This window comes from Sturnira hondurensis, unplaced genomic scaffold, assembly GCF_014824575.4.
Source record: "Sturnira hondurensis isolate 20B ecotype Veracruz unplaced genomic scaffold, ASM1482457v3 Scaffold0018728, whole genome shotgun sequence".
Taxonomy (NCBI): Eukaryota; Metazoa; Chordata; class Mammalia; order Chiroptera; family Phyllostomidae; genus Sturnira; species Sturnira hondurensis.
Genome location: NW_028091359.1, coordinates 11901502 through 11919392, shown reverse-complemented (window position 1 = coordinate 11919392; position 17891 = coordinate 11901502). Strand labels below are relative to the sequence as shown.

At 55.9% G+C, this 17891-nt stretch overlaps 1 long non-coding RNA gene across 1 annotated transcript in view; it reads left to right on the top strand.

Annotated features, from left to right (window-relative positions):
- The first annotated feature begins 852 nt into the window (after positions 1-852).
- The window catches only part of LOC119003589 (uncharacterized), a 138748-nt gene continuing 121709 nt past the window's right edge, over positions 853-17891 (top strand). Inside the window, exon 1 of the long non-coding RNA XR_005069990.1 lies at positions 853-1443. This is a non-coding gene — a long non-coding RNA (uncharacterized LOC119003589). The remainder of the gene's footprint in view (positions 1444-17891) is intronic.

The following is a 17891-nucleotide window of genomic DNA, read 5'->3' as shown; positions in this document are numbered from 1 at the left end:
TTTAAAGTTTATTTGCTTTTAATTCAATGGAAATAGCCACACGTGGACTCCTGGCCACTGTATGCGGCAGTGTGGTTCTCAACAGCAAACGTTTCAAGGGCTGGGACTGAGTCTTATTTATCTGTGTATCCTCTTCAGGGTAGCAACAATAGTACTTGCAATAATAACAACAATTCCTTATGTTACACGTATATTGTGATTTAGGGACTCCTTTCGGGGCCGGTATGTTACGGCGGCCTCCTGGTGCAGCCAGTGTTTATGGGGTGCTTGCTCTGTGCCAGGCACTGCCCCACCTGTTTCCCAGGTATTAACTCATTTGTGTGCCATGAATTAATTCCCCGTTCCACAGATGAAGACACCGAAACACAGGCGTGTCAGTTCCCTGCCTAAGTCACTCCACTAGAAAATAACAGAGCCGGGATTTGAGCCCAGGATGTAGTCTGGCTCACACGATGCTTCCATGCCTCAGAATGTACCTACCATTACCTAGGTTTTCCCATTTTAACCTAGCTGGGCTTGTCTGACTTCCGGACTAGAAATTTTGCCATCCTGGAAGACATTTAGGGGCCTGGTGCCACCTACCTTATGCACAAAGACCGGCCTAGACCTAACAGAGCTGACAGTGAGGCTGGAATCCCAGCCTTATCTACGAAGGGAGGGTGCAAGGGAGGACGGCTGTTGCTTGTGGACCCTGACATTCCCACAGCTGCTCTGCATTTGTTGGGCTTGGGAAGACAGAACTACATCTCCCAGGAAGCAGTTCGGTCTCTCGCTAACCCCTCCCGGGCTCCGCCTCGGGACCGGCTGCTATATAAGGGCCGAATGGCCAGGCCCTGCGCACAGCGTGGAGGCGGCTTGGACACAGGGGTCACCGGTGGAAACAGCAGGACACGGCCACCACAGCTGGCAGACCCCGCTCCACACTCCGTCATCTATTCACGCCTCCTGTGCCTCGGGGGCGCCCAACCTACGCTCCCTGCGTCCCTAGACCTGCTAACCCCCAGGCGGAGAGCGGATTTGCCCTTGGCTCTTTTCTGCGCTTGGCAGAAGGGTTCCGGCGGGAATTGGGGCTCCCGCGGGCTTTGCGCAGCCCAGAGAGGCTAGAAGCTGCGTCCGGGATGGTGGCTCCCCCAGAGCGAGGAGGCGGGATACCCTCGCCAGAGCGCCCGGCACCCGCGCGAATCGTGCGCTTGACCCGTGCGGGCCCGGGAAGGTGGCCTTTGGGAACCCCAGCCGATGAGCTCCCCGCAATCTCCGCGGGTCCCGAGCGCAGAGGCAGACTGCCAGCTCTTGGACCCTGGATGGAAAGTGGGTAATGAGGTGGAATGCTCCGGACCCTTAACGTGGATTACTTGGTGCGTATCAGCTGGGCTCAGAAGACTCACGATCTCTCCACCCGTGGATTGATTCATTCTATCTAGCAGTCGGGTCGCCTACCTGGAGGTAAGTTGTCCTGCAATTCAGCGGAGCGGTTTGATTTGACTCCATACCCCCAACAACCCGCGACACTTTCTGAAGGTCTCGAGGTTCTATGTTGGAAATGTTTTTCTCGTAATTGACATGTCGGAGGTCATTTTAGCAATTCCTGTGTCTCCAGACCGCCGCTCGCCCGGGTCGCGGCGGTCAGCGCCCATGCCGGGTACTCGCGGTCAGCTCCCTGCGGCGCCCAGCGCCACCCAGCCGCTGGCGCCCCGAGGGACCGAGCCCAGTCTGGAGAAATGCTGCGCGTCTGCGGCACACTGCGCAGCCCTTGAACTTACCTTTTCGCCTCGTCACCCTCCGGGGCCTGTTACTTAGGGAGCTGAGCTACCTCGGTAACCTCCTGGCGTCTGGCTACTGGCGACTCAGAATGGGACTGGGGCGCAGTGCTTGGGGAAGGCAACAGGGCCAAACCCATCTCACCGCTGGGCATGGAAGACAGATGTGTTTCTGGATGTCCCTGGTAGGCTTTACTGCAAGGACTGGGTCACCCGTCGGCAGACACTGGGATGGCGTGGACAGGTCTCTGAGTAGGTGGAAGGTGGCAGGAATTCGGTTTACTGTGTCCTCCCGGCCCACCCCGTCCCCCGCCCAACTTGTTAATGGAAGAGGTTTCCTGGCCAACAGCCCCTGTACCCATGGATCCTGCTTTCCTCGTCCTTTGGTGTCCGCGCTGTTTTGGGCAGCGTGGTGACTGTCACTGAGTAGGCATGGAATAGATAGATGTTGCTCGAATAAATGACGAAGCCCGTAGCCGTGATGTGTGGATAAACCAGAGTCCTCCTTTCCCTTCTCCCTCTCTGGTGCTTGTCCTCATCCCCCCCCCCCCCCCCGCAGGTGGTTTCCTGGAGATTCATTCCCAGATGTGGGATTCTCTCCCCTTCCCCCAGCCCTGTCTGCCCTGATGATCCACTTCCCAGCCCAGAGCCCCTCCTGAATAGAAAAGTTCTGGAAGCTGTCAGGGGGTCTCTCTGATGTTGTTTGCTCAGGGTGCTACGGCCCAATGAGAACCTACTTGGGGGAGGAGGGCCAGGCAGCGAGCGCAGGAAGAAAAAAGGTGATATGTGTTGGTACTGTCCCCCCCACCTAGCTGCACCTCTGCCTCACCAGGTCCCTGGAACCACCCAGCTGGTGCAGCGACCATCCTTGTGGCCTCCCCACCATCCTTCCCTCCCCCTCCCCCTCCAGACCCTGGAAGGGGGATGGTTGAAACTGTCCTACTGATGACCCGCTGCTCCTCTTGTGCTCTCTGACTTTAAAAGCAATTCACACTCTTTCTCTCTTTCATAGAACGTAACAAAAAAGTGCAAAGGCAGGAAAAACCACCCGGTTCCCACAGCAGTGCTGTCAGTGGGCATATTCTTCCCTGCTGAAGCCCTGCATTGCATGCAGTGTTGTTCCCTGCTCCCCCGACGATTTCATTTGGACGGTTCCCCGTGTGATGACTGGATTCCGCCCTGGGCATTGAATCATACTGGGCTTGACAATTCCCCATTGTTGGACACTAAGGTGTTTCCAAATTTTTACCCTTCGTGCATTGGTGAGCATCTGTTGTTCCTAAGGATTTGTCCACGTTTGGGATCGTTTCCTTTGGAAAATGTCTAGAAATCACTGTCTTTGCTTTAAGTCACGGTCATATTCAAAGTCAAAGGAATGTCGCTCTTGGCAGACATTTCCCAGGTGGGCTGTCTGGAAGGGAGCACCACGTACCTGTCAGGTAACCCACATCTGGGAGCCAGAATACTGCGGCCTTTCTGTTTCGTTTCGTTTTTCCTGCGGCAAAGAGCTGATCAGCACTGGTAAAGGCTGCCTTTGGGGCCACGGTGTAAATTATGTTGGTGACACTATAGGTTAAAATAGAGCAGGCAGCTGGATGAAAAATATTGTCACTTTATAAAAAATTAACTTTAGATTTTGATATAAATCTAATTTGACAGGGAAGTTGCACGAGTAGGCATGAACTTCCCCTGCACCCTGTGCCCGGCTTCCTTAGAGGTTAACATGCTGCGTGTCCACAGCCCCACGCCCAGCCCCCGGGGTCAACACTGCTGATGAGTCAGTCTCTAGGCCTTACTCGGCGTTCTCCGGGGGTCCCACCAATGTTCGTGTTTTGTGGTTCGGGATCCTGCGTTGGGGAAAATGCTGTCTTGTAAAAAGGGAAGTTGGGAGGATTCAGCAGGCCGTCTTTTTTTTTTTTTAACCTTTTTATTGAAACATGACTGACAGAGAAAGCTGCACACCTTTAGTGCATACACCTTGAGTTTGATGATAGGTGTACCTGTGAAACCCCGCAGTCTGCGCCATAAACATATTCATTCCTCCAAAAGTTCCCCCCTGCCCACTTTATTATTATTTGTGTGTGTGATAAGAACACTTAATAAGAGATCTACCCTTTTAGTAAATGTTTGAGTATACAGTACAGTATTGTTAACTGTAGGTGGTGAGCTGAACAGGAGAGTCTAGGGTTTATTCTGGAGAAGGTTTGCAATGGACAAGTCCCCCTCCTTCCCCTTCCCCTATTTATGGCCAGCAGAGCAGGTGAGACCCTCTATTGCACCCAGAGGGGAGGGGAGCAGAGCCCCGACCAGGAGGGGATAAGCTTTTCTGCGTACACCCCTCCTTCCTTCTCGCCAAACCTCCACTGGGAACGAGTCGTTTAGTAAAACTGGGCTGTACCCTGCTCTGTCCTGACATGTTTTCTGTGGGGTGGGGGGGTGGATGACATCTGGTGTGCGTGAGAGCAGCGAGCCGCCAAGCCCCGACTCTGCCGTTGACAAGTCCTGCGTGCCGTGCCTGTGCGGGTGACTCACGCTGCCGAGCAGCAGGTGTGTCGGGAGCTCGGTGTGCAAACCCAGCCAAGAGCATTTCCTGGTTCCCCGGGCAGATTTAAAGGAACATGGGTGTCTGCTCTCACCTCAGAATGGATATAGGCTACTGTCCAGCAGTCTTGGGCCAGGAAGGGAGCCCCCTTCTCTTTTGGGAACTTACTTCACCAGAGAGGGGTGAGGAGAGCCAGCCTAGGGGGTTCTGGGAAGCTCCTGATGGGGATGGAGTCTGGCCTGGCCTGGTGTCTTTGCATGAGAGGCTTGTGGGAAATTGGGGAAACCCAGGAAAGAGCCCCTTTCCTGCCCACCCCCCGACCCCACACCAGAGACCCCATTAGTCCAACCCTCCCCACAATGCCCCCGTGGATGGGGGGGCTGTCTGCTGCCGGTACCTCTGTCTGCACCAGCTCCGAGTGGTCACCTGTGCAGTGCAGGTGGTATTTGTTGGGGGTAAGGAAGTTGTGAGGTGACTTAAATCCCAGCACAACAGACTTTTGCTGTGCACGTAGACTTTCTCTGTTACTGTTAGGGTACAATCGCGAAGCTTGATTTTTCTTTTCCTCTTTGGAACACTCCCCATCTTCCTATTGTAGCTTGGAAACTGGAGCACAGTCCCCCTGTCCCTCGAACCCTGTCCCCTGTCCCCACCCCCACCCTGGCACAGACGGTCTCTGTCACCAGCCAGCTCCGGTGAGGATCATAACAGGAAGTCTCGGAGGGAGAGGGGTTGGGGATGTTGTGACTGCAGCGTTCTGGAACAGCCCTCTGTCTGCACCTGCCTTGTCCCTCTGCGGGGCCCGTGTCTTCTCGGGGGCTGCTGCTCGGCCCAGACCAGCAGGAGCCCAGGTCAGGTGCTCCAGCTGGTCCCCTGGCCTTCAGGTTGTCGCTTGCCTAACAATGAATTGGTTGGAGAAGTTGGTAAAAACTGGGATTCTTAGAAGCCACCCCCACCTGCCACCCCCCTAATTTTTGAGGGTCTGTTTTGTTGTGTGTCGGGGCGGGGAGGGCTCAGAGATCTACGTTTTTAACAGGCCACCAAGGCCACTCCAGTGCGGATGGACACTTTAAGAAAACAGGAGTTGACTGGGTTCTTGGCCAGCTAAAGCCCAAATTGAATCTTTTCCTGCTGAAGCTTGCCCCACTATGAAGCTCTTTTTCTCCTCTTTCAGGAAGCCTTCCTGGCTTGCCTCCACCTGGTCTGTGTCTCTACATGCACTTATTTAGTTTGCTGGTGAAGGGTTTGATGTAGAAGTCTTGAAATCAGGTGCCCTTTGTACTTGGTTAAGACAGAAATGGCTGCATTTCTGGGCTTGAGGAATAACTTGTATCTGCAATCTCTCCCCTTGGGGAGGACGGTTGTGGTTCCCCAGGAACTTGGAAAGTGCCCTTGAGTAGGTAACTTCCTGGTAGGTATTTTCGTGCGCCCATGGAGACCACTGCTGCGCTGCCTCACGTCAGTCGTAGGCTGTGTCCACTGTCACCACGGGGCTGGTTTGGGGCCTCACAGCAGGTTGGCACCCCTTCTTCACATGGCAGAGGCACCCAGCTCGCCACACGTGAGGACGAGAGCAGTCCTGGATGAATTTCCTCCCTGGAGCTGTGCCATTGGCCGAAGACGCTCTGTCCAAAATTGCCTGGGTTCCCTTGCTTACAGACTAGCTCTGTGCCCGGAAAAATGTCTGTACCAAACCGATCCCAGTCCCGTGCTGCTCGGAAGGCCTGGAGGAAGCGTGCACCCCAGAGGAATGCTGAAGCGGCAAGTTTCTGTCAAAGGATTCCTTTCGTGACGTGAATCATCCCGTCCTCCCGTGGCTGGTCTGCTGGTGCAGGTTTCTACACACACGTCTGAAACCAGGTGCCTTTTGTCCTCGGCTGAGACGGAAGTGGCTGCATTTGGTCGAATGATAAAGGGACAGCGGTTCTGGGTCCCGGGGAAGAAATCAGACCTTCGGTCCCTGCCCTTGGGTCTGTGAGGCTGGTGGAGGTTTGGGAAGGCGCCTAATAGGGCCTGATTTTAATGGTTCCAGACCCCCGTCCTCTGCCTGGAACACGGGCCCTTGACCTCATGTGACTAGTGCTTCCCTTCCCTTCCCCTGCTTTTCATGGGACTGTGAAGAGCGTCCCTGCCTGCCCAGCAGTGCCGTCAGGCAGTCATGCTGTCAGGCGGTCGTTAGGGGTCTCAGCCCACCTTTTGAGCCATCCATGACACAGTCCCTCTCTCTTGTGTAGGTGCCTTTCCGATCATTTGCCTTAGACTTCCTCTCGTGCTAATTCCACAAATATTGAGTGCCTGATAGATGCTTCTTCAGGCGCTGGTGCCATTGCTTTGGTTCTCCAGTGTGTGGGCTCTGGTGGTCTGTGGGCCAGGCGGAAGTGGGCCCGACTTAGTCTTTGTGGGGAGGGCTTCCCCTGAGCGAGGGGCATGAAAGGAAGGTGTCCGAGACGCTGGCCTTGGGGCCACGCTCTTCAGTGTGCGGGTGAAGCCCTCAGGAGCTCTGAGCGACAGTTATCATTCCTGCATTGGTACCTTCTCCACTTAATTATTTGTTTAAGTCTGAACCATTTTTATCAGGGTAAAGTGTACATTGAATGACGCTCACCACCTTAACCACTCATAAATGTGCAGGGAATGGCATGATGCCCACGCTTGTCGGTCGTCGTGTGGCCGTCACCACCATCTGCCTCTAGAACTTTCTCATCATCCCAGACGGGACATGGTCCTGTTTCACATCAGTTCCCCATTCTCCTCCCCCAGCCCCTGGCCACCTCCATTCTCTTTCCCACCTCGACGAATTTGCCTGCTGTAGATGTTTCATCTAAGTGCGGTTGTACAGTGTTGGTTCTTTGCCTCGGACTGATGTTGCTCAGCGCAATGTCTTCTCCGAGCTGCGGCCTGTGTTGGAACTTCCGCCCTAAGGCCGAGTGATATTCCACTGCGCGGACTGCCACCCTTGTTCATCTGTTTATGCACCGAGGGGCACGCGGGCTGCTTCTCCCTTTGCCTCCTGCGGACAATGCTGCTGTGTGGCCGTCTGTCTGAGTGCCTGCTTTTGGTTCGCTGGGTCACATGGTAATTGTACGCATAGCTTTTTGAGGAACCACCATACTGGTTTCCGCAGCAGCTGCCCCATTTCACGTTCCCACCAGCAGTGCACAAGGGTTCCCATGTCTCCACATCCTTGCTAACGCGCTTTTTTTTTTATAATTGCTATCCCAGTGGGTGTGAAGTGTCACCTAAATAATTTTAAAGGCGGGTTGACCAGGACAGTTAGTTTTTTTTCTGTGTATATTCCAGGGGCCTGAGGGGTCTCCTTTTATCCTTGAGGAAGAATCTTCTCCGAGCTCAGTGCCTGGGGACAAATGGAGCCCAGAGGCTGCGTGCGGGACTCAGCTCCCCGCCTGCTCCGTCTGTGCTTTCTGTGCTAATAGGTTTGCTGTTCCACCCGGTTTGCAGGTCCCGGTTATTTGCACCAGAGTGTTTCAAGGGCTTTTGCGCCTACATCCCATCTATCAACCTGGTGAAATAGGTGTCTCCCCCCTTCTCCGGAAGAGGACATTAAGGTCCAGGTGAGTGAAAGGGCACAGGTAGATACTGATCCCCTAACTCCTAACATAGTACACTCCGGAGAGTGAACGTTTGGTACGTGCTGGTGTAGGGAGGGCTGGGAAGCCGGAGATTGAAGTCACGATTTGAGAGAACTCTTGCAGGCATCCTCTCTGTCCACTTGTTCTTCGTGGCCAAATTCCATATACGAAGTTTGCTGAGTGGGGGTTGTTTGGAACAGAATTCGAAAAAATATGTTTCTATGGAACCGTTTTCTGTGTAGTTGACTGGCTTACGGAATGCCTTTTTGAGCTCAGTGGTGAGGCGTCAGATATCTGGGGCCACTCCGATCGGGAGCCCTGGTTGGTGGCTGGGTTATGAGGGTCACCTCCGTTTGAGGGATTTCTTCTCGAAGCCATGTGTGGGCCCTGGAGGCTCAGTCTGCTCCAGGTGTCATCGGACGTCCACAGTGTGTTTCTGGCCTCAGGGTAGGGTTTGGCCTTGGTGGCAGGAAGTGGCCCCGGGGGCCAACTATGCCTGCCCCGCAGCTCCGCACCTCTCAGGCCTCTGTGCCTGTCCCCACGTGGCCGAGGAAAGTGACCTTGTGCCTCTGGAGCCACCAAATGTGCCTTTTTTTAATTTTTATTTCTTTTCATTGTGGCATCATTTTTTATTTTGAAAATAAAGCAGCAAGAGACAAACCTGAGGCTGAGGTGACAGACGGGACATCCCAAGCCCGGTGGCTTCTTCTTCCTGGGAGGAGCAGGGAGGAGAGGGTGCTTGCTGTGACCTTCCCCATGACCTGTGCCCATGACTTCGCACCAGACTTGTTTAGTGGCCCCAGGATCACGCTGATGGAAGTTTCTGTGAGTCTGAGGGAATCTGTGGCCACTGGCAAGCCAGTTGGGAAATTTAGATGTTTGGGTTTTTAATTAAATTTCTTAAGTGGAAACTAGGAATGCGGTTGACCGGAGAGCCGAGGCGGGCCTGGTTTCTCATTCCACCCTGACCGCCGGGCTTTTCGCCTTTCCTGGAACTGCCTTCCTCGTGCCTCTCCACCGCCTCCCTCTTTTCGCCCTGTGCGTCTCCCTTCGTGCCTCGCATTGCATTTGAACCTGGCCTCTCCAAAACCCTTTGTCTCTGCCCTCGTCATCCCGGGCCTGTGTCTGTAGGGCACTGAGTTGGGGAGGAAGGCTCTCTGTGTGGCTGTGTTCCCGGCTCACCGGTCAGACTGGCCACTCGATGTCCCCTGTCCCTTAGACTACACTCCAGCCTGTTCCTTCTGCCTCCCGGGGTCAGGGTTCACGAAGTACGAGGTGCCCAGCAGCATCGGCTGCCAAGGCAGTGGTGTTTCATTGGGAAGGAGAGAGAAGCCAAGCTTTTGCTGATGGTGTGGGCAGCAAGGGGGTTCCAGAGTCCCTGTTTTCCTTAATCCCTGTGGCACCTGGCTGTGGTCATTATTATTTCTGACATCTGAGGCTTAGAGACTTTGAGGAATATTCTTGATGCCCCAAAGCTTTGAAGCATGGCACCATGGTTTAAACTCAGTGCCTGACACTGGGGTCCCATCCCAGCTGTGTCACCAAGGTCTGTGTGTGTCTGTCTGTGCACAAGTGGCCTCTGGGCTCAATTCCTCATCCACTTTAAAAGAAGGTATTTTTAGGTTGGTGGTGTTTAGTGGCAAGTTACAGAGAAACCACCTCTAACCGGCTTAAACGATTGGGGTTTTGGTGGTTCACATAACTGAAGTTGAGGGGGTGTGCTTTGGGCGATCTGCCGGCTCTCTGCCTTTCTCCAGCTCTTTTCCTCTTAGGTCAACTTGCCTGGTAGGAGCGGAAAGAGCAGAAGCATGTGCAGGTTTCCTGCTTCTAGAGGCCCAGAGCAGGAGAACGGCATTGTGTCAGAGTTCCTGGGGACCGACCCTGGACCCAGCCCTGTGTCCGGCAGGTAGACACATTGATGGCTGTCCTGTGGCACATGCCTTATTCCTGGGTCTGTGGGGCCAGGTCCCCTCCCCAGAACCAGTGGGATTCTGCAGAGGGAAATCGAGGCCCTAAGGAAGCTGGGCTGGGGGAAGGGAAATAACACCAGGCGTTGCCTGTGAGTGAGTTGGGCTGCAGGGTGGGGGCAGGGAGTCCATTCCCTTTACCTTCATGTACCTAGTACCCAGGAGAGTGCAGGGGCATGTTGACGCTCAGTGAAGTTGGTGAGTGAGTGGACCTCAAAGTGCTTTCCTGCTCTGAGTCTCTGACCCTGAGAGTCCACTTTTACTCCTCCAGGGAGCTGGGAATTTGGCTCTTGCGCCTCTAAGTCCAGCCTTGCAGCAGTAGATGGCCTGTGTCTGGATTTCCATTTACCTGCGCCCAAGAGCTGGTTACTGGAATAGCAATTTGATGCCTGGGGTGGCGCCTCTCACCTGAGAGTTCTTCAAAGCCAAGGGAACACCTTCCCTAATTCTGCGCTTTTCCGGACCGGTGGTGTTGCTCCTGGTCGGCCTGTGGAGGCAAATTGTGGTCCGTTCCTGGTGGGAGCCCAGTGATGTGGGAGCAGGGCAGGGGCAGCTGGTGGACGTGTGCGGACTGCTGTGGGCTGGGCTCTGTGTTCGGCAGCCCAGTGGGGAGGCGGAGCACAGGTGTGTTTATGTAGACGGCTCCACCGTGCTTGCGCATTCATGCCCCACCTGGTGCTCCCTGTTAGACAGACGGCCTTGACCTCCAGGCTGTTGCATTCAAGGTGGGGAACTCTAGTGGGCCTGTGTTGCACGTTACACAGGTAGGCTGTTTGAGGGGCAGCGCATCATGCTTGTGGGTCGGTTGTGCAAGCTCTTTGAGGAAGCCATGCTGCCTGGTGACACCTGTCACCATCCGTCCTCGATTGGCATTGTGCGGGACAAGTGTACTGTCCTGGTGATGGGTTATTTCTCCTCTGGAGCTTGAGTCTGAACGGCCTTTTTAGGGCAGATGGTGAAGTGGGAGGGGAGGGGCAATTATCCCGTATTAAACAGGGATGTCCTAGGAAGCAAGCTAGCTCTGTATTTTGTATTGCCCTGTTGAACAGAGGAGCCAGCAGAGTCTCCAGGGCTTAAGTTTCTTGTTCAAAGTCACCACCACCCTGCTGGTCAGCAGCAGAGACAGAACTCGACCTGTCTCCCGGTAGGCACGTGACTGCATCCACTTAGCTTCTAGCTGCAGGCTGGGATCCCTGCTCCTTGGAATGTGCTGGAAGTCACATGTCAAATGCACTTGCTAAGGTCTCGGTGGCCATGATTCCTCCTTCCTGCCTCCCTCCCCAGTAACCTGCTGGCAAGTTTAAAACAGCTTCCTCCCCCGTCTCCTGATGGAGGCGAGGCCTGAATCCCAGTAGGAGTGGAGCTGGATGGAAAGTGACTCCACTCTCCTTCACGGATGACACGGTGAGGCCAACGTTACAGTAACTAGTATGCAAGTCAGTGGGATTGTTCATCTGCTGGAGTTGTCCCTGATGAGGTCTCGTGACCTGCTCCCAGGTGCCAGGCCACCGTCGCATCCCTCTCCCCAGATCTGAAAGAAAAGAGCGCTGTAAGCAATGACCCCCACAGACAAGCGTGTCTTCGGGTCCCACATGGGTCTAGGTGTCTTTAAGATCAGTGTGTTTTCCCACAGTATTGGCCTGCCTCTCAATGGGGAGATGCACATGCCCCAGACGGGCACCAGCATCGTTGGTCCCTCGTTGAAACCCCCAAAGGACGTGGAGGTCAGAGCGTACTGAGCGTACGTTCGCTGAGATTGTTGGCGTTCCCAGTGATGGTGCTGGGAGGTCCTAGCCTCCTCGCTGAAGAAGGCCTGTGAGCTTGGGGTGTGCATGTGTCAGTGGCACAGGAAAGTGGATGGGCCCCTCTTGAGGCATTTAATGTCACTGTTGTGGTGACGGGTCCTGACTCTCAGTTCCCTGGTCGGTGCTGCATGCTTTTTGCTCCTTGAGCTCCAAGCTCAGGTGAGCTTCCGGAGCAGACAGACTGTGGCCCAGCTGACCCCTCCGATGTTACACCTGGGAACTGGAGAGAGCTGCCTGACACTGTAGCAACGTCACCCCCAAATGGGACAAGGGCCAGGTGAGAAGTCCTTGCCCCATCGGAGCTGCACTCCCGTCAGCCACTGTCCTTTGCACAAAGAACCTTTAAATTGATGTGATCTGGAGGATGGACACCAGAGCCTGTGTGACCTTGCGGGTGGGGGAGGGGGCAGGGGAGTGGAGTTGGACTGTCTCTCATTCATTGGGCTGAACCTTGGATTCCTTCTCCCCCTTACTTTCTCTCTTCTTGGCTTAAGCTGTGTCCAACTTAAAGCAATGGGCCGGCTTCCTGGATCTCTCTGTTTGGGCTGTGTCACATCTCTGCTCAGATGTGGCTGGACTTAGTTGGGGAAGAAAATTTCCATATTCTACCCAAGAGGTCCAGTGCATGTCTGGCTCTCTTCTTGGCAGTAAAATTTGGGCTGCGACCTCCATTAGCTTAAGTGACGTGACTTATTTAAAGGTGGCACGCACACTCTAACGTGCAGGGCAAATGCGGTGGGTGACCAGCCCCAGGAACCTTCTCTGGCTCGAGTGGGCCGAAAGCAGCAGCGTGGGGTGAGAGGAGGCCTTGAGGTTGGGTCTCCCTTTCCAAGGTCTGCACTGGGCCTGCCCCCGCGCGCTCTGCCCTGACACCTGCTAGCCTCGCCTTCCTCTTGCGCTGCGTCTCTCTTCTCTCCTCCCTTCCTCTCCCAGCGCAGACTCAGTGGCGCTCACCTGTGGAGGGGACAGAAGATCCAGTATTGCGCCGTGGTTGCCCAGGTGATACTTGAACAAACTCGCCGGTGGAATGCTAACCTCTGCCCTGGCGACGTTTTCGTTTTCAGCCAGTCTTTCCTGTCCCTGAGTGTCTACAGTGGTAACAACCGGTAAGATTATGTGACCTTATTATAGAACATCCGGTTACCATTGCGAGTGTTTCACATGCGTGGACCTCTGTTCTTCAGTAGAATCCGGTGCGCCTCTCTGGTGCCACAGCCCCCGGCCTGACGCTGACCTGCAAAGACAAAGCGTGCATTAGGTGACCTGGCAGGTTGGAAGCCGATGCCGCTCTGCCGTTTTGATGCTGCGTGCCCGTGGGAGCTGGGCCCACGGACTCTGGCTGCGTCATCCCCACACAACCCACTGGAAAAACAGCCCCGTGTCTTTGCTCTGAGTGGTCCCGAGCCCTGCACGTCTCTGTCCCTTGGCCTTGAAAAGGTGGCTCAGCCACAAACCCTGGGTTTTGCCCAGCTTCAGTCTCCTCACTTGTCTGGGAGCTTTGGGCAAGTCGCCCGGCATCTCGGGCCTCAGTTTCCTCCTGCGTACACCTCAGTCGTGGGCTAGATGGTCCCTAGCTTAACTTCAGCCCACAGGACGCCTCTCCGTGTTTCTCTGCTTTCTAGAGGTGACCGTGAGTGAGCAAGGCAGGCGAGAAGGGGCACCCGCTGGCTCCCAGAGGTCGTGCGGCTCCCAGCTTTCTCTGCAGCACTGCCCGTCTCTCGGAGAAGTGCTCAGTTAGACATCGAGGGAATCAAAACATGGAACAATCTGGAGGGGCCGCCTTTACAAAACACCACTTGTGATAGCCCGGGATGTCTTCAACAGTCTGTTAGGGCGACCTTGTACCAAAATAAACAGCCGCAAGAGTAAATTACCCTTCTGCCCCGTGGCTGGAGAGGATTTTATTTATTCAGGGGCCTTGGGGTGCTCCGCCTGCCCCTTTCCCAGAGTGAAATTTGTATGCAAACCGCCCACCAATGGTTGATCTTTCAGGGCAGTGGAAGAGATGCCCTTCGCTTAGGTAAAAACGCGACTCTTTTTCGCCTGCTGGTGGGTTCACCTCCTGGATTTGGGAGGCAGCGGGCAGCTGCGAAGCGGACAGCCGGCGGGCAGGATGCGTCTCTGCGGGTTGCTCCTCTGCGTGCCTTTCCCTTGCTCTTGAGGCTGAGACGCCTTGTTTCACCCTGAATGGTTCTGGGGGGTGAGAAGGCCTCCCCACGCCCCCTTCTCCCTCCTGCCCGAGCCTGCCTCCCCTGCTCTCAGGGAAAAAAAATCCTACCCCCGTCCGCGTCCATGTCTTTAAGAATTCCCTCCATTGTAGCCTGGGGACAGAGACCCTTCTGTGAGAGTCCGCTGGAGGCCTGTCCTTGGTGACACCCCGCCCCCCCATATTAAAAGACCATTGGAACAAGCTCCCCATTCTCCTCTGGAGAGGGTCCCTCTGTCCCTGGCCAAGCGACTCTTAAGGGAGCGTTTATCCTGGGACACTCAGTTTACAAAGAGGGCTGGAGTGTCAGATAAACTCACTCGGGCCCGAGGGGGAGGAGGACAAAACCCCCTTTATCTTGCCCTTGCGGGGAGACCAGTGCCTGGCGGTGCGCACAGGGGGGTTTCTGGGGCCGGTTGGTGCCAAGCATGGTGGGTTATTGTGTCACCATTTCATTTTGGGGGGACTCCCCAGAGTGGACACTTGTCTGTGACTCTGCTGTAGGTCTTCCGGAAGCTCTTGGGCAGGTCCGCCCTTGGTTTGCCGGGAGAAGTCCCTAGTTTCTTTGTGCGGCCTATCAGATGAGGAAAGACTCACCCACTCGGTGGGCTGGGTGCCCCACTGTGTTTTAGAAGGCGTTTGGTCAAATGGCAAACATCATGGAGGTGTTTGGCTACCTGAGGGTGTGTGTGCATGTGCATGCACACTCCATCTGGGCGTGTATGTGTGTGTGCCCTGTCTTTGTGTGGGGGGGGTACCTCTGACCCCCACATGTGGTGGCAACCATAATTATCTGTCATAGCCTTGGCTATCTGTGGCATAGAGTTTTCCACTCAGTCATGTAAACCAGAAGTTTCCACGATTGACTGTTCATATTGGATTAATGTTTGTTGAGCACCTACTAGGTGCTCTGTACTGTATCAATGTCTCAATCCTAAGAGCATCCTGCAGACCTGGAAGGCTAGGCTCAGAGAAGGCGGGCACCTCACCTAATGCCACCCAGCAGTGGAGTGTCTGAGCTTCCAGCCCTGCTGTGTCTGGTGCTCAGGCCTCTGCCTGCTGCAGAGCTGGAGGGCCCAGGGCAGCTCGGGGACCGAGGTCCCAGCAGATCTGAGGGCACTGTCAGGCCCTTGCCTCTTGCTGCTGGCTTGGTCTGGACTTGAGCACCACCTTCCTGCATTTCCCCGCCCCACCACCCTGGCCCTGGCCGGGAACCTGTCACCGAGGGGCCGTAGAGTTGAAGCCACGTTCTATAGGGCACCCTTTGTCCCTAGCACCTGGGCCCTTGGAGGGATGAGGGGTGTTCGCATATCACAGCTGCCAGGGCTGTTGGGGGCTCCCATCCCAGGGGCAGGAGGCTGCTGGCCTTCTTCCCCTTGTCTGGCTGAGTCCCTCTTATTCTAGGGGGGCTGGACTTGAGTTCATTCCACCTGGGACCTGCCCAGAGTGTGAACAGGAGGGTGAGGGTCGCCCTGGAAATGCAGGGGCTGGTGGGGGAGAGGCATTGGTGAGAGCTGGCATCCTGGGCCCTGCAGGCCGAGCTGTAGGAGGGTGGGTCTCAGAAGCACCACGAGCTGGGGCCTGGGGCCTGGGAGAGGAAGAGGCAGGAGGGAGGGTGGTTTGGGGAGTTCAGGATGGAGCTGAAAGGGGTCATGCAAGCAATGAGCCATGTTCCATGCCATGGTTATATGGCCCCACAGGCTCCGATGACTGCAGGAAGGAGAGGTCACAGGTCGGGGGGTCTGGGAGGCAGGGAGGGAGTGAAAGAGAGAGGCCGAGATTCTGGTTCTGGTAGTGGGGGACGGGAAGGGTGGTGGGGATGGGGATGTGGAAGGGGGGTGGGTGCTCGACGTGTAGGAGAAGCAGTGGCAACCCCCCTTGGACAGTGGAGGGTGGGCCACTGCGTCCTCAGTGTATTCCTGGACTGGTCTCCCAGGGCTGGACCTGGATGATGACAGTGACTGGCCTGCAGCCCCCGCTGCCCATGGGATCCAGACTGATCCCCAGGGATGTGTCCACCACCACGGCAGTGTCCACCAGGCGGGACCAGGCGGCAGTTGGGCATGGCCTGGGCGCTCGTCCACCTCTCTCTGCACTGACGACTCTCCAGTCGCCGCCTCCCAGTTGCTTCTGGCAGGGTTGTGGCCTTTCCAGCGGTGCCCTGGCCATTTTCTTTACCCTGACTGCTCTGTGAGTGCTGTTTTCACACAAGGGATGATGTTTGGGACCCCCTTGCTGCGTTATATAGAGGCTTCAGTCCCACCAGCCCGCACATTCGTGATCTGAAGGCCGACAGGAGAATTGTGTTGGACCCATGGTCGAAGCATCCGGTCTCTCAGCCTTAGCTTGTCCCGTCCAGCCCTAAAACAAAATGGCCGCGTGCTTTCGGGCGTGCACATGGGGGGCTTCGTCGGTGTGTCTGGGCCTGTGCATGGGCTCATCTGTCTCCTGAGCCTTCACCTCCTTGTAGCTCCAGTCGCTCCTGCCCTGAGTAGTATGTCGCCCCACCTCTCCGCCCCTGCCCAGAGGAGAGCGGGATGCTTACTGTGGTGGCCCTGAAGACGGGAGTGCTCATTGGCCTATGCTGCCAATGGTGGAGGTGGGGGTGGGGCAGGTCAGGTGGAGGTGAGAGGTCAAGATGCCCACCTCGAGGGTGGTTGGGGAACGCACTGCTGAGTAGAGGTCGGGGCTTGGAGCAGCGGCCTGCACAGGTAGGGTGGCTGCTGTCCCCTCCCAGTTTCGTCCCCGCCGAAGGAAAGCTAGAGGCTCTGGGAACTGTTCTGTAGATGCTGGAACAATCCATGCGTGAGTCTGTTTGGGCAGGATACACGCGTCTCTTATTCTGACTCCTTGCTCCTACACACTGGTGCGGCCCACGTTCAAATAGCCCAGAACAAGCCCTTCCTGATAACCAGTGTCCCCTGGGCCCCCACAGTCCCAGCGTGTGCCTGGTCACACTCATCGATCTGATGAGGGGAAAAAGCCGGTCTGTGCCTGACTTAATCCTCTTCGACCCCTTTCGTCACGGACTTTTTCAAGGGCCGAGGGGGAGCCTTGCTGGTGAAAGCCGTGTTTTGGAAAGCTTACTGAACACCCTTCTCCCTTGCCACCTGCGCTGTTAATTACCTCCTTCGCACTTTCCCTGCACTTCCAGGCCTGGCGGGAGGGCGGGGCCAGGTGTGGAACGGCCCCCTGGCCTTGCCCTCTCTGGACCAGCTCTTCTCCTGATAAGGCGAGCACAGCGGGAGGCACTTTATCCCCAGCAGGCTTCTCTCTCCGCTTGACTTAAGACTCCTGTTCTTTGGTTGGGTGGGGGAGGGCGACCCTTAGCACAAGGGAGACTTTAGCCGGGAAGGGGGAGCTGGGCCGGCTGGCGGCGTTGGTGGCAGGAGGTGGAGGAGTGTTGTCATTTATTAGGTCCATGAAAACAATACGGGGTTTGTCTCCAGGGCACGGTGGTGCCTGGGGAGGCAAGCCAAGATGGGCCCAAGCAGGAGGAAAACAAGCACAGGTCTGACGAAAATGTGGTGGCTCCGAGGAGCAGGGAGAAAAGCACCTTTGTTTCAGGAGGTCAGGGCACGCAAGGGCTGGGGGGCAGGGAGGAGGCATGTGAGGAGGACTCCGGTGCCCAGAGAACCTCTGCTTCTGTCCCGGTTCCTGGGCCCCTCAAGGGGGCTTCGGAAGACGAGGTGATCAAGTTTCTGGGGTGGCTGGTTCCAAGGCTTTGCTTCTGGGTGGTTTGGGGGACCCAGTTCCTTATCTGCTCTGCTCCCTGGGGTGACCCGTGAAAAGACACCACATGAGAAGGTCCCTGGGGCTTGGCAGGGAAGACAGGTACAGGGCTCTGCCTTGATTCCGTGGCTCCGGGTGGGTTGCAGTCCCATCTGCTGCTCAGCACAGCTGGCCGATTGGGCTGGGCAGAGAAGCTCCCTGAGCCTGAGGACAGGCGCTGTGGGGCCCGTGGAGAAGGACCCCTGCGGGGCACCCTTCGGCTGGCACTCCTGCTGATAGAAACCTCAGGTAC